Source organism: Felis catus, chromosome X (genome assembly GCF_018350175.1).
Source record: "Felis catus isolate Fca126 chromosome X, F.catus_Fca126_mat1.0, whole genome shotgun sequence".
NCBI classification, from domain to species: Eukaryota; Metazoa; Chordata; class Mammalia; order Carnivora; family Felidae; genus Felis; species Felis catus.
Window position 1 is genome coordinate 96,530,773 of NC_058386.1, and position 15,410 is coordinate 96,546,182.

The 15,410-nt window shown below is 44.8% G+C and overlaps 1 non-coding gene across 1 annotated transcript; it reads left to right on the forward strand.

Moving 5' to 3' along the window:
• The first annotated feature begins 7,691 nt into the window (after nt 1-7,691).
• Nucleotides 7,692-7,765, forward strand: TRNAR-CCU. Its single transcript has one exon. It is a non-coding gene; the product is annotated as a tRNA-Arg (tRNA).
• The last annotated feature ends 7,645 nt before the right edge of the window (nt 7,766-15,410 follow it).

The window sequence follows — 15,410 nt, forward strand, 5'->3', positions numbered from 1 at the left end:
TTTCTTTCTTTCTTTCTTTCTTTCTCCTTCCTTCCCTCCCTCTTCCCTCCTTCCTTCTTTCCTTTCTTTCTTTCTTTCTTTCTTTCTTTCTTTCTTTCTTCCTCCTTCCTTCTTTCCTTCCTTCCCTCTCTTCTTTCTTTCTTGCTTGCTTTCTTGCTTTCTTTCTTTTCTTTCTCCCTCCTTTCTTCTTTCTTTTCTTTTCTTTCTTTCTTTCTTTCTTTCTTTCTTTCTTTCTTTCTTTCTTTCTTTCTTTCTTTCTTTCTTTCTTTCTCCTTCCTTCCTTCCCTCTTGCTTGCTTTCATATAAGCCCTTCACGGAGAAGAGACTCCCGAGGAAAAGAGCAAGACACAGTGCTGAGCCAGGCAGTGAGGACTGGGGAAAGGTTACTGAACATGGTGAACACTTGCAGGCAAGAAGATTGTGTCAGGCAGTGATGAGAGGCCAGGTGGCAGGCAGCTGAGGAACAAGTGTCAAAGGAAGGAGAGGCAGTGGTAGCCGATTCATTCTAGAAAATAGGCAATGGAATGGAGGGGAGATACTATATATTGTTTCTGGATAAGTACACATGTAGTGAAAGTAGACAAACTCGCATGGGAAATATTTACACCAACCCTATGTATACACATACATAATATTCACACATATGCATGTGTGTACGAATATATGTATATTTACCTCTGTGTGTGCATGTGTCTCTTTTTTTTCTCTTTTTCTTTCTTTTTTTTTTTTTTTTTGCTGTGACAAAATACCACAGGCTCATAAACAAAAGAAATTCATTGCTCACGGTTCCGGGGACTAGAAGTCTGAGTTCAAGGTGCCAGCCAGCATGGTTGGGTGAAGGCCCTCTCCTGGAATGCAGACTTCTCATTGTGTCCTCACGTGAAAGAAGGGACTATGGAGGTTTGTGGGGTCTCTTTTATAAGAACACTAATCCCTTGGGGCGCCTGGGTGGCGCAGTCGGTTAAGCGTCCGACTTCAGCCAGGTCACGATCTCGCGGTCCGGGAGTTCGAGCCCCGCATCGGGCTCTGGGCTGATGGCTCAGAGCCTGGAGCCTGTTTCCGATTCTGTGTCTCCCTCTCTGTCTGCCCCTCCCCCGTTCATGCTCTGTCTCTCTCTGTCCCAAAAATAAATAAATAAATAAATAAATAAATAAATAAATAAACGTTGGAAAAAAAAAAAAGAACACTAATCCCGGGGTGCCTGGGTGGCTCAGTCGGTTGAGCATCTGACTCTTGATTTTGGCTCAGGTCATGATCCCAGGGTTGTGAGATCGAGCCCAGTGTCAGGCTCCATACTGAGCATGGAACCTGCTTAAGATTCTCTGTCTCTCTCTTTTGCCCTCTGCCCCCTCCCCCACTCGCACTCTCTTTCTAAAAATAAAATAAAATACAACAAAAAAATTTTAAAAAGAACACTAATTCCACTCATGAGGGCTCTGCTCTCATGACCTAACCAATCCCCAAAAGCCCCACTTTCTAATACCATCACGCTGAACATTAGGATTTTAACATAAGAATCTGGGGGGGGGGGGACACAAACATTCAGACCATAACCATACGTGTGCATAATGGAATATATTTTCATCATTCACCATACTAATTAACAGACTATTCAGAATCTGCCACAGTGAACAAATATGTACAAACATACGTACACATTTGATATCTACATAACGATAGGTATGCATATTATATATCTGTAATTTTTTGCTAGTGCAAGGAGGATATGAGGAAAGAATTGAACATTTAGATTGATCCCAGCCCCGAAATTTCAAATGAACTACCAGTCACAATTGCGGACAAAGAAAATTCCAGGGGGCCCCTGGCTGACTTGGTTGGAAGAGGATGAAACGCTCGATCTCGGGGCCGTGGGTTCAAGCCCTACGTTGGTTGTAGAGATGACTTAAAGAAATAAACTTAAAAAAAAAAAGAAAATTTCACAAAGCTTTTCACATGGAGCACTCTGAGGAGGACAAAGACTTAAAAATATACTGACTCTGGGGCGCCTGGGTGGCGCAGTCGGTTAAGCGTCCGACTTCAGCCAGGTCACGATCTCGCGGTCCGTGAGTTCGAGCCCCGCGTCGGGCTCTGGGCTGATGGCTCAGAGCCTGGAGCCTGTTTCCGATTCTGTGTCTCCCTCTCTCTCTGCCCCTCCCCCGTTCATGCTCTGTCTCTCTCTGTCCCAAAAATAAATAAACGTTGAAAAAAAAAAGTATACTGACTCAGTAGACATTTTCAGCCATTTTGAGGGAAACATGAAGCCAAAGTCAATAACCATCAAGGATTAGATACAAAAAATATATTCTCTCAGAGGAAAAATTGAAAATCGCTCCCTAACTACTAGGGGAAAAGCAATACAATGGCAAAGCACTTGGTGTGGAGAGATTCGGGCTTTCCTACGTTAACAAATCGGGAGAAGGGCAAAGAACCAGAAGAAGTCATCAAGCTGGCGGAAGTCTAGAAAATTAAGTAAAGGACCAAGGAGACAGAGTAGTTTCTACAAGGTAATGGACCGAACAGCATTTCCCACATGTATGTGACCAAGGGACACTCTTAAAATTACCATATGTGACCAGAACTCCACCAGGAGCTCAAGACATAATGCCCATTTGAATTAAAGTAGACAGCCAAAAACCAAACATGTTTTCTGGAAAATTGATTGCTTCAAGAAAAGATTGTGATTTGATTCACAGGCTTTAGAAATTGTATAAGATGCCAAAATACCAATGGTAGCGTATTTAGAAGATTACATTATTTTTCTTTTATTTCTTTTTAAAGCTTTTATTATTATTATCATCATTATTATTTTATTTAATGATGGGGCGCCTGGGTGGCTCTGTCGGTTGAGCGTCTGACTTTGGCACAGATCATGATCTCACAGTTTGTGGGTTCGAGCCCTACGTCGGGCTCTGTGCTGACAGCTCGGAGCCCGGAGCCTGCTTTGGATTCTGTGTCTCCTTCTCTCTCTCTCTCTCTCTCTCTCTCTCTCTCTCTCTGCCCCTGCCCTGTTAGAGCTCTGTCTCTCTCTCAAAAACAAATAAAAACATTTAAATAAATAAATAAAAATTTTAAAAAATGTTTATTTATTTTGACAGAGAGGGATAGAGAGCAAGCAGGGGAGGGAGAGAGAGAGAGAGAGAGAGAGAGAGAGAGAGAGAGAGAGAGGGTCCCAAGCAGGCTCCACACTATCAGCACAGAGCCCAGCACAGGGCTGGAACCCATGAACGATGAGATCATGACTGGAGCCAAAACAAGCCTCTGACTTTACTATTTTTTAAAAGTAATCTCCACACTAGAGATGCCTGGGTGGCTCAATCGGTTGAGCCTCTGACTTTGGCTCAGGTCATGATCTCAAGGTTTGTGGGTTTGAGCCCCACATACGGCTCACCGCTGTCAGCACAGAGCCCACTTCGGATCTTCTGTCCCTTTCTCTCTCTGCCTCTCTCTGTCTCTCTCTCTCTCTCTCAAAAAATTTGATCTCCACATCCGACATGGGGCTCAAACTCACAACCCTGAGATCAAGAGTTACGTGCTCTACCGACTGAGCCGACCAGGTGCCTTTATTTTTAATTTATGAAAAACAAAATGTATTAAGCCCAGAGATTTTTATTAAGTTTTGTTATAAAATGTGACATAAAAGTCAATGTTCAAAAATGTTTACATTAGGGCGCCTGAGTGGCTTGGTTGTTAAGCATTTGACTTTGGTTCGGGTCATGATCTTATGGTTCGTGAGTTCGAGTACCACACTGGGTGAGCTCGCGCCCCGCTTTGGGAAAGCATGAGCCCCACTTTGGGTGAACCCCACTTCTCTTTCTCTCTCTCTCTCTCTGCCCTTCCTGGGATAGTCCCTCTGCCCCTTGCTCACTTGCAGCCCCTCTCTCTCCCTCAAAAAGATTTTTTTTTAATTAAAAAAAATCTTAAATAAAAAGAATTTTTAAATCTTGTTTAAAAACAAGAACAGTGTGTGATGTTTGGCTGGCTCAGTCGGTACAACGTGCAACTCTTGATCTCGGGGTTGTAAGTTTGAGCCCCACGTTGGGTGTAGAGATTACTTTTTAAAAATCTTAAAAAATATATATGGGGTACCTGGATGGCTCAGTCAGTTAAGCGTCTGATTCTTTAAAAAAATTTTTTTTAAATTTTAATGTTCATCTATCTTGCAGAGAGAGAGAGAGAGAGAGAGAGAGGATCCCAAGCAGGCTCCACGCTGCCCGCGCAGAGCCCAGCGCGGGGCTCGATGCCACGAACTGCGGGATCCCAACATGAGCCGATATCAAGAGTCTGACACTTAACCCACCGAGCCCCCCAGGCGCCCCGTACGCACCCTGGACTTCGAAGACAACACAGAAAAAAACGAAAGTAAAATATCTCACGAATATTTACTTTATATTAATCACACGTTGAAATTGCATTTTGGATGGACGGCTTTCCCTTGCCTTTCGAAAGGTCGCGTCCCGCCGCTTGGCTTTTACTAAAAACCTGCGTTGGGACCTGCTTTTGCTAACTGAAAGAAGTCCAAGGATTTTCACTTTTTTTTTTTTTAATTTTTTTTTTCCAACGTTTATTTATTTTTGGGACAGAGAGAGACAGAGCATGAACGGGGGAGGGGCAGAGAGAGAGGGAGACACAGAGTCGGAAACAGGCTCCAGGCTCTGAGCCATCAGCCCAGAGCCCGACGCGGGGCTCGAACTCCCGGACCGCGAGATCGTGAGCTGGCTGAAGTCGGAGGCTTAACCGACTGCGCCACCCAGGCGCCCCAAGAATTTTCACTTTTACCAGACAAGGTAAAAAGGGTGAACACTGCGTTTGCTTGGCAGTGAGCTGTTATCGGGGCAGTGCACCCCAAACCGTGAGAGTGGCCCCACCAAGCCCCTTCCCTGGGAAAGCACTCGGCATCTCGGCATCTCAGCAACGGTAGCTTTGAGCTGTGTCTGTGAGAATCTGTGCTCTGTCTCCACTTATTTTGTGCATCCATTAGCAAAATGTGTTCTACGGTATCACAAAAGCCCAAGACGGGTTGTTTTGAGGTCTGGGAACACTCAAACCTTTTTCCGTATAAATTAATGGTAATTGCTTCTTTGCTTTATGCCATTTTGGCTTATGACAAATCTCACTTAGGGCAATGTTCTCCTCTAACATAGTGGGCACAACCTGTATTGGGTTAAAGAAAATGCATCGAGGGGCGCTTCCCTGGCTCAGTCGGTAGAGCATGTGACTCTCGATCTCGGGGTTGTGAGTTTAAGATCCACGCTGGGCGTAGAGCTAGCTTACTTTTTAAAAAAATCTTAAAGAAAATTATTTTCACCTGTTGTGGTTTTTTTTTTAAGTGTTTGATCATGTCTAGTAGAAGATTTTTTTAAACTTTTAAAAAACATTTATTTATTTTTAAGAGGGAGAGACAGAGTATGAGCAGGGAAGGGGCAGAGAGAGAGGGACGCGCAGAATCCGAAGCAGGCTCAGGCTCTGAGCTGTCCGCACAGAGCCCGACGTGAGGCTGCAACTCACAAACCGTGAAATCATGACTGAGTCAAAAGTCGGATGCTTAACCAACTGAGCCACCCAGGCGCCCCTAAAGATTTTATTTTTATGTAATCCCTATACCAATGTGGGGCTCGAACTTGCAACCCCGCGATCAGGAGTCATATGCTCTACTGCCTGAGCTAGCCAAGTGCCCCTTGGCTAATCGAGTTTAAATGATATATGAGGCTCACATTATATTTCTATTGGACAGTGCTAGTACAGATGGAATATAAAGTCATGAACACTGGATAAGACAGACCATCAAGGAGGGGTGCCTGGGTGACTCTTGATTTCGGCTCAAGTCCTGATCTTTCGGTTGGGCTCTGTGTTGACAGTGAGGAGCCTGCTTGAGATTCTCTCTCTCTCTCTGCCCCTCCCCTGATCACTCTCTGCCTCTCTCAAAATAAATAAATAAACATTGAAAAAAACAAGACAGATCATCAAGGGATTCAAGAGTAGCTAAAGAAGTCCAAAGACTGAGCCTTCAGGCATGCCAACATTCACACACACACACACACACACACACACACACACACGAATATCTATATCTCTACCTATCCTCTATCTATCTATCATCTATCATCTATGTATATAGTGAATATATATATATAGTGTTTATACACACATATATAGTATATAAATATATTTTGTATATATATATATATGCACACATTCAACTTTATTAAGCTACATTTATAAATAATAAAGCACACTTGTTATATATATATTAATATATCTGTATATACATGTAACCATCACCTCATATATATATATTTTTTAATTGTAGCTTATTCTGAAGGAACCATTCTGAATAGATTCACTGGGGAAGAGAGAGGAACACAAACACCTTGCTCGACAACATACAGCTACTCTTTAATTCAGCGGTTTCAGAAACCATTATTATTTCACTCTAGATAATTCAGCTTCTGAGTTTTGAGAAATCAAAGCCTCTAATTGTTTACACTCATTTTTGTGAGACTCAGGCCTTATGAGGCCTGTAAGAGTCTGGTTTTGGTTTATTTTGTTTATTTATTTGCTTGTTCGTAACTTTTCTCTCAACCCAAGTATCCCTGGGGAGCGAGGAGGATGAGTTTATCCAGCACAAGGCCACTTGCTAAATAGACTGTCCCCACACTTCTGGGGGGGGGTGGTTAGTGGCAGGGAGCCATTCGAATAGTCTAGGATGTGATTGGCCTTCTCTAGAATTGCTCAGTAGGAAGGCCCTGATGGTGCATGCATTTAATAAGTATTTCTGAATGTCACAGAAAATGCAGTCACTGGGGAGGACAATGAATTTCAGTGTGACGTTTAGGTGGTAAATGCCCCCTATGCATTAATTCCCTATCATGTTTTCATTCTCCTGGTGATCTTTTACAAGCTTTCAGCAGTTCTTGGGCACAGCACGCCATTTTAAAAGGCAGATTATCACATCGTAAGAACAACTATATGAATATGTTCCCTTAGACATCATTGTTCCCAACACTCTCTGGCTTCCTTGTCAGTTACTTATTTACTTACTTACTTACTTACTTACTTACTTATTTATGCCATTGTTCACTCCAAACTAGCACATACTAGCAATTTACCAGTGTATAATTAACTTTAAACTTTTAGACCAAGGAAATGTCTGAAAACAGACAGTATGTATTTTATTGCTACCATTTTACCAACATGCTTTCTCTATTTTACTTGTTTGTTTATCTATTTATTTATTTTTAAAGAACCATTATTTACAATGCTTATTTATTTTGAGAGAGAGAGACAGCATGAGCAGGGGAGGGAAAGAGAGGGAGGGAGAGAGAGAACCCAGAGCAGGCACCATACTGTTTGCATGGTGCCCCATGATGTGGGTCTGGATCCCACGAACCCTGAGATGGTGACCTGAGCCGAAATCACCAGTCGGATGGTCAGCTGACTGAGTCACCCAGGCGCCCCTCTCTGTGTTCAATTCTGGAAAATTTTATCTACAACGTACACAAAAGCAGAAAGAATAGTACGTATACAGAATCCTCATGTACCCATCACCCAGCTTTGACCGTTACTGGCTTTTTGCTAATCTTGTTTCGTCTACCATCCCCCCCCCTTTTTTTGCTGTGCTATTTTTTTTAATTTAGCTGAATTCCATATAACATAAAATTAACCATTTTTTAAATTAAAAACTTGTGAGGGGCGCCTGGCTGGCTCAGTCGGTAGAGCATGTGACTCCTGATCTCAGGGTCATTGAGTTCAAGCCCCACGTTGGGCACGGAGTCGACGTTAGAAAAATTAATCGCGATAAAAAGCACATACTATAAAATTTACCCTCTTAACCATTTTTTAAAAAATGCGTATTTATTTTTGAGAGAGAGAACGTGAGCTGGGGAGGGCCAGAGAGAGGGGGGGACAGGGGATTTGAAGCAGGCTCTGTGCTGACAGCAGAGAGCCTGGTGCGGGGTTTGAACTCACGAACCATGAGATCATGACCTGAGCTGAAGTCAATGCCCAACCAACTGAGCCACCAGGCTCCCCCAGCAACCTTAACCATTTTTAAGTGTGCCATTCAGTAGTGTTAACTATATTCTCATTGTTGTGTGTGTAACAGATTTCTAGAATTTTTTCATCTAGGAAAACTGAAACTCTACACCCATTGAACAACTCTCCATTCCTTTCCCTTCACCCCCTCAGCCCCTGACAACCACCATTCTACTTTTTGTTCCCATAATTTTGACCACCTAGACGTCTCAAATAAATGGAGTCATACAGTAGGGTGTGTGTGTGTGTGTGTGTGTGTGTGTGTGTGTGTGTGAGACTGACTTATTTCACTCCATGTAATGTGTCAAGGTCCATCCACATTATACCATGTGACAGGATTTCCTTCTTTTTTTAAGGTTGAATGATATTCTGCAGTTAATCATTTAAATTCAGTACATTCTCCACCCCCTCTCTCTAATTGCAAAATCTTTTTGTCATCCCAGAAGAACACCTCATACCTGTTAAGTAATTACTCCCCATTTCCCCCTCTGCCACTCCCTAGCAACCACTAACCTGCTTCCTGTCTCTATGGATTTGCCTTTTCTGGGTATTTCATATAAAAAGAATCATGCAATATTTGATCTTGTGCGTCTGGTTTCTACCATTTAGCACAATGTTTTCAAGGCTCATCCAAGTTGTAACATGTATTAGTAATTCATTCCTTTTTATGGCTGAAAATATTTCATTATGTGGCTGTACTATAATTTTTTTATCTGTTCATCTACTGATGGACATTTGGGTTGTTTCCATCTTTTGACTGTTACAAATAATGCTGCTCTAAACATTCACATACAAGTATCTATATGGACATATGCTTTTATTTCTCTTGGATATATACCTAGGATTGGAACTGCTTGATTATATGGTAATTCTAGTGGTTTTTTTTTTTGTTTTTTTGGTTTTATTTTTTTTAATGTTTATTTCTGAGACAGAGAGAGACAGAGCATGAGTGGGGGAGGGGCAGAGAGAGAGGGAGACACCGAATCCGAAGCAGGCTCCAGGCTCTGAGCTGTCAGCACAGCGCCCCACGTGGGGCTCGAACTCACAAACCGTGAGATCATGACCTGAGCCGAAGTCGGCCGCTCAAGCGACTGAGCCACCCAGGCGCCCCATTCTAGATGTTTTTTAAGTAACATCCACACCCAATGTGGGGCTCAAACTCATGACCCCGAGATCAAGAGTCACATGCTCTGCTGATTGAGCCAGTCAGGTGTCCCTGTATGTTGAATTTTTTTTAGGAATTGCCAAACGTTTTTTTCCATAGCAGCAACACCATTTTATATTGCCACTAGCGATGTATGAGGATTTCAATTTCTGCACATCTTGGCCAACACTTGTTACTTTCTTTGGAGAAATGTCTATTCAAGTCCTTTGCCCATTTTTTAATTGCTTGTTTGCCTTTTTCTGGTTGAGTTGTAAGAGTTCTTTGTACATTCTGGGGGTGCCTGGGTGGGTCAGGCAGTTAAGCATCCAACTTTGCCTTAGGTCATGATCTCATGGTTCATGAGTTTGAGCCCCGCATCAGGCTCTCTGCTGTCAGCTCAGAGCCGGCTTCGGATCTTCCGCCCTACTCTGTCTCCACCCCTCCCCTATTCGTGTTCTCTCTCTCTCTCTCCCTTTCCCTCTTTCTCTCTCTCAAAAATAAATGAACATTAAAACATTTAAAAAATAATTCTTTGTACATTCTGGATACTAAAATCTTATTGGATACATACTTTGCAAATATTTTTCCCATTCGATGGGTTTTCTCTTTACCTTCTTGATGATGTACTTGGATGCACAAAAGTTTTTAATTTTGATGAAGTCCAATTTATCTATTTTTTCTTTTGGCACTCACGCTTTTGGTATCAAATCTAAGAATCCATTGCCAAATCCCAAGTCATAAAGATACATTCTTATGTTTTCTTCTAAGAGTCTTACAGTTTTGGCTCTTCTAGTGAGATCATTGGTTTGAGTTAATTTTTATATATGGAGTGAGGTAGGGGACCAATTTCATTCTTTTGTATGTGGAGATCTGGTTGTCTCAGGACCACTTGGTGAACAGACCATCCCCGCAACCCCCCCCCCCCCCGCCGCCATTGAATGGTCTTGGCACTTTCTGTGGTATTTTAAAGCAAATTCTAGGCATCGTGTTGTTTCATTTGTAAACACTTCAGTTTGCATCTCGAATCTATGAAGACTGCTTTTTAACATAACCGTCATGCCATGGTCATATGTAATAAAATTAACAATTATTCCTTAATATCATTTAACATCCAGTCCTTGTTCAAAGATTTCCTATTGCCTCAAAATTCTCTTAACGCTGGTTTGATTGAAACAGGACCCAGCAGAGGCCCCTGGCTGGCTCAGTTGATAGAGTATGCGACTCTTGATCTCAGGGTCGTGAGTTTGAGCCCCACGTTGGGTGTAGAGACTAGTTGAAAAAAGAAACAGGATCCAAACAAGTTTCACACATTCAGACACAGTTCCTTTCGCTCTGATATATCATTTAGGGCCTGTGGGGCACCTGGGTGGCTCGGTCAATTAAGCATCTGACTCTCGATCGCAAGGTGGTGAGTTCAAGCCTCACGCTGGTCTTCACGTCCTGCGTGGAGCCTAGTAAAAAAAAACCCGATATATCACTTAGACCCTGAATTCTACTGGCGCCACCACAGGATAACAAGTGAAAGCAAGCACACACAGTACAGTACTCCATTCCTGGCACTGGCTGTCACCTTGTCCTTGCTTTAATGATATTGTTCCAGTTATCAATTGTATTTTTTTAATCTTTATTTTTTTTGTTTTTGAGAGAGAGACCGAGCACGAGCCGGGGAGGGGCAGAGAAAGGGGGAGACACAGAATCGGAAGCAGGCTCCAGGCTCCGAGCTGTCAGCACAGAGTCCGACGCAGGGCTCGAACCCATGAACTGTGAGCTCATGACCTGAGCCGAAGTCGTCTGCTCAACCGACTGAGCCACTCAGGTGCCCCTCTACTGTTGTCTTAAATTCAAAACACCTTTTGAGCCAAGGGCCATGCGTTTTCTTTTCTTTTCTTTCTTAAATTTTTTTTTCTTTCTTTCTTTTCTTTCTTTCTTTCTTTCTTTCTTTCTTTCTTTCTTTCTTTCTTTTTTTAAAGTAATCTACGCCCAACATGGGGCTCAAACTCAAGATCCTGAGATCAAGAGTCACATGCTCTGCCAACTGAGCCAGCCAGGCACCCCCTTTGCAACTCGTGTTCTATCAGTATCTTTTGGAGCTTTTTCCACATGAGTACATACATATATACCTCATTCTTTTTTTTTTTCCATGTTTATTTTATTTTTGAGAGAGAGAGAGCACAAGCCGAGGAGGGGTTTGGGGGGGGGGGGGCGGACAGAAGATCCGAAGCAGGCTCTGCGCAGGTAGCAAACCGGATGTGCAGGACTCGAACTCACGAACCGTGAGATCACGACCTGAGTCGAAATTGGACGTTTAACTGGCTGAGCCATCCAGGCGCCCCTATACCTCATTTTTTAAAAAATAACTATAGAGAATTCCTTAGTATGAATGAATCGTGCATGGACGCACGCATTCACTCAGCAAATATTTTTTGAGCACGTGCTGTGTGCCAGGCACTGGTCTAGGGATGGAAGATAGAGCAGTCCCTTATGAACGGATATTTAAGTTGTTTCTAGTACTTGGCTATTACAAACACTGGTACAATGAGCATCTGTAGGCAGGCATCTCAGTTCACCTGTGAGAGTTTCTGGGTGGCATGAATTCGTAACTCATAGAAGTGGAATTTCTAGGTCAAGGGCTCAAAGGCATCTCGAGCACTTGAATCTCAGGTTCAATTAGGGTAGATACGTGTGTGATGAAATTGAACCTATTTACTAAGTGTGGAAAGAGATCACCCGATACAATGCCCTACTGGAAGCTGTAGGATTGCCTCTACATTTTCCCTTTACTATGTGAGTATAGTCATGTTCAAATCTTCCTCATCCTCAAGGTCCAGCTTAAATACCTCCTCCTTCAAGGAGCCATCCAGAGACCCTGATCAGGATGCGATGTCACCAGCCTCTTTCCCTCAAGCATGGTCTTTATTACATACCTTGTATCATAAAGACATTGTTTTTTTTCCTAAACTTTTTTTTAATGTTTGTTTATTTTTTGAGAGAAAGCGAGTCGGGGAGGGGCAGAGAGAGGGAGACAGAGAGAATCCCAAGCAGGCTCGGCACCTGTCGGCGCCGAGCCCGATGCGGGGCCCGAACCCATCAACCACAAGATCATGACCTGAGCTACAGTTGGACGCTTAGCTGACTGGGCCACCCAGGCGCCCCTCACAAATACATTCTTTGCTAGACTTTCATCTTTTTCCTGAAGGCGATGGACAGTGTCTTTGATTCGTCCCGCTTTCTCCCTCAGTGCCTAGCATTAACGCTCAATGTTTGTGTAACTAAACAGAAGCCTGAAAGCGAAAAAGTGAAACCTACAGCCTCAGGAATGAGCGTGGAGCCTGAAAGATGACCAGATGGTGTTTGTGCAGGATCAGTGTGACAAATGCTCCTGATGGCTCACACGGTCCAGCAGAAACTGCCTCCTTGTCCGACAGCATCTCATACCACTCTTCTTCCTCTGTGTTCCGGCCCCGCTGACCTTTTTGTTTTGCTCCCGCCTTCGAATGCACCAAGTCCGCTCCCTTCTCCGGGCCGAGTGCCTGTTGTTCCTCCAGCTCTGGAAGGTTCTGCTTCTTGATCTCTGGTGGCTGCTTCTTTTCCATCAAGACTCATCTCTATGTTCACTTCTTCAAAGAGGCCTTCCTTGACCATCCATTCTAAAATTTTTTTAATGTTTATTTATTTATTTATTTACTTATTTATTTTAATGTTTATTTATTTTTGAGAGAGAGCGTGAGCGGCGGAGGGGCAGAGAGAGAGGGAGACACAGAATCGGAAGCAGGCTCCAGGCTCTGAGCTGTCAGCACAGAGCCCGACGCGGGGCTCGAACTCACAAACTGTGAGATCATGACCCGAGCGGAAATCAAGAGTCCGACATTCAACCGACTGAGCCACCCAGGCGCCACATCAACCCTGTGTGCTTTCTTTTCTTTTTTTTTCCTAAATTAAAAAAAAATGCTTATTTGTTCTTGAGAGAGAGAGAATAAGCAGGGGAGGGACAGCGAGAGGGAGACACAGAACCCAAAGCAGGTTCCACGTTCTGAGCCACCAGCACAGAGCCCGATGCAGGGCTTGAACCTACGAACCGTGAGACCATGACCTGAGATGAAGTCAGACGCTTAACTGACTGAGCCATCCAGGCACCCCCAACCCTGTGTACTTCCAATGGCTACAGTGGAGTCTGTAGTCGGAAGGATGCTTTTTGGCTGGAAGCAACAGAATATGCAACTAATATTTGCATAAGCCCAAACGGCTTACTTTTATCATGTAAAAAGGAAATCAGAGATGGGCAGTACTAGGGTTGGTTCAGCAGGTGCATGCTATTCAGATTCTGGATCGGCTTCTCTGTAAAAATCTTTCCTCGTGGTTATAAAATGGCTGCCAAGAGCAGACGCATCATGAGAAAACACGCCTCTCAGAAAGAAAAGGAGACAGAGGTCTCCCTGCCCATCTCTTTTTATCAAGGGGGAGAAACTTTCTCAGGAGCTTTCTTCCCACACTTCTCTTTTATATGCCATTGGCCGAAACTGAATGGGAGTCAAGACCATACTTCTAGTAAAGGAAAGTGAGATTATTACAATTTTTTTTAAAGCAGTCACAATTCACTGGGCGCCGGGCCCACCTTCTCCAAGCCCTGTGGCTCTGCCCTATAGGGAAAGCAAATCCAGCCTCCCTTAGCAAAGAAAAAGCGCTATGGCTGTTGTGCAGGTAATCAACCGTGTGGGCCACGCAGGCATTCATGGAATGTAGGGCATGAATCCGTGATTGATCTACCTACACTCAACAGTGAACAAATGTTATTTTATTTTTTAAACATTTTTTTTAACGTTTGTTTATTTATTTTGAGAGACAGTGCCAACGGGGGAGGGGCTCGAACTCATGACACCGGGAGATCGTGACCTGAGCTGAAACCAAGAGTCAGAGGCTTAACTGACTGAGCCACCCAGGCGCCCCAACAGTGAACAAATTTTATATACACACTGTGCAAAGCCCAGACTGGTGATACAGTCACCTTTACAGGTCTTGCAGATATCAGGCCCTCTCCCACTCTCCCTGTGTGCTTTATTGGGGCGAATGTGATGGCTGTTAAAATTGATGTGCTGCGAAGAGACTTGGCCTCTTCTGGGTTCACAGAAACCACCATCCGTGTCCTTGTTTTCATAACAAAGTCCTTTACGTAGGGGTCACTGTGATCTCCAAAGTGCAGAAAATGCCCCATGGCAGTGATAGGAACCTTCTCAGAAAGGCTGCAAGGGTCTTCAGTAAGCGTTGGTCGGTTTCAAACTCTGGACAAATGAAGTAACCAGACGGAAAATTGCCACGATCAGCAGGGCCTCTCAATTTTCACTTGGGGAAGCTTTTACAGGGTCCTCAGTACTTCAAGATTCCCATCCTTATTTCTGTCTTAAGCATGTTCGTTTGCATCTAGTTACAACACATTCTTTGATTCTCGGAAAATAATTTCTTGGAAGGTGAATAGGATAAGGAAAGGAGTGGGCAATGGAGAGGGGATAGCTGCGCACGCACGCACGTGTGAAAGCTTCTAGAAGACCGGTAGGTCCCCCAGACTCCGGGCAACGGCCTTCCCCATACCAACCCCACCCCACCGCCAGCACACAGTCACTGCCGAACCAGACAACCTGCCACAGGCTCAGGCCCCGCCACTCGGGTCCCGCCCGCCCCGGTGGGGGTGGGGTGGGGGAGTGGGTTCAGCCACTGCAAATTTCCACTCTCCGAAGCCTGCTCCCTCCCCGGGTCGGCCCCACGGGCGGGGACCGCCCGGGTAAGAAAACGGTGTGTGTGTGGGGGGGGGGGGGGTTCCCAGGCGAGCAGCTCCGGCCAGAAAACCGCTCTCCCTCCTCCGCCTCGGGCGCGACCCCTCCCCGGCGCGGCACACAATAGGCGTCCGCTCCACGTTGTTTCCCAGCCCCGCGCCGCCTCGGCCCTGGGGGCTTGCGGGGTGGGGGGACGCCAGAGTCTCCCCCGCTCTCCTGCAGGCACTGCAACCTCTGGGGCGGGAAAGGAGCAGTGGGGTAGCACACCCCCCACACTTGGAGATATTTCGTTACACCCCCCCCCCCCCGCGCGCGCGCGCGCACACACACACACACACACACACACACACACACACACACACGGAACATGAAGCAGCCAGATCTCCCCTCCCGGATGCGGCTGCACCAGCAACCTCAGCTGCGGGCGGAGCCCGAGCGGCTGCCACTTCCCCCCTCTTCCCTCGTGACCC